Source organism: Halyomorpha halys, unplaced genomic scaffold (genome assembly GCF_000696795.3).
Source record: "Halyomorpha halys isolate HHAL.00 unplaced genomic scaffold, Hhal_1.1 Scaffold351.1, whole genome shotgun sequence".
In the NCBI taxonomy this organism is placed as follows: Eukaryota; Metazoa; Arthropoda; class Insecta; order Hemiptera; family Pentatomidae; genus Halyomorpha; species Halyomorpha halys.
Window position 1 is genome coordinate 370279 of NW_027109375.1, and position 1408 is coordinate 371686.

The window sequence follows — 1408 nt, forward strand, 5'->3', positions numbered from 1 at the left end:
TAAATATTGCGATATTTTAAGTAAATATTACCAGTACTTTCTATATTCATTATCGATATTAGAGTATTGATATCGAAATAAAATTAAAATATTTTATTTTACCTACTTGACAAACGCTCTTAACTTCCCATTTACAACAAAAAAACATATAATATGATAATCAAACCAATTTGAACATACGGCATTAAGTTCTGGGGCTCTACCAATCTAATTCCTCCTGCATTCAATCCTTACAATCCAAAATCCTACGTAAAATCCTTGATGCTCCTTATTACGTCACAAATAAACTCACTCACAAAGACCTTAATATCCCAATAATGTAAATTGGAATATTAATGTTTTCACTTTTCCTTTACATGTTCTCTTATTATTTGCTATTGTTGTTTTATAATAACTATCTCTTTAATTTGTTCATTGTGCCGATATAATGTTGATATTAGTTAACAATATTGGTATTTGGTTCCGATATTCCATCCCTGTCTGAGAAATTTCTAATTATTTACATTATATTATTGAGTGGCCTGTTGTTAACGCCATAGTATATAATTACCTTGTAAATAATTTATAAATAGTATTGGAGTTTTATTAGTGTTTAATTTAGTTACATTTATTTTTATTTATATTATTTAAATAGGATTCAGTTATCTGAACAGAAAAATATGTAAATATATTTGTGTGTTATAATGAGTAATAGAGGCAGTTTCTAAGGGTTGTACATCGTTGCTAAGAGGTTGCGTAGGAACGGGGCAACCATCTTCGTTTTTTATAGCAGTTCCGGCTAATTTGTGGCCATGGCCGTGTGTAACCAGCCCTGTCTGCTTTCATTTCGGTACTATTTATTGACATTTTGAGTGCGTTAACAGACATTACAGTCCGAAACCAGACCTTATCTGTGCTTCGACTTGAATATAAATTGTTGTTTAGTTGGCTCGCCTAATACATTAAAATAATTAGACCCTGTCTGCACTTAGTGGGTGTCAGTGTGGCCTTCTTGACTTTCGGATATTTGGACTATCGATGAGCCACTGCACCAACCTTGGACCATTGCCGCGGTGTATTGAGCTACAGAGCTGCGACCTACACATCTCGGCAGCACTCTTCCTCTGATCTATCGGAGTGGAGCAACTTACGTCAACTAGTATTTATTTTATATATTTATTTGTTTTGTTTTTTTATAAATTAGTTTCTTTTCGTTTTCATATTTTATCTATTTTATGTTTTATCTGAGAGGCCTTTTTATCTTTACTTGTATTCATTGTTAGTCATCTTTTTTTTATTTTAGTTTTAGTTATCTATCCAATCCTTTCAATCCAAAATCCTTAGAACCATAGTTAATGCACCCTACTACGTTTCCAACAGAACACTACACCATGACCTACATATCCCTTTTGTCCTTGATCTCATACCA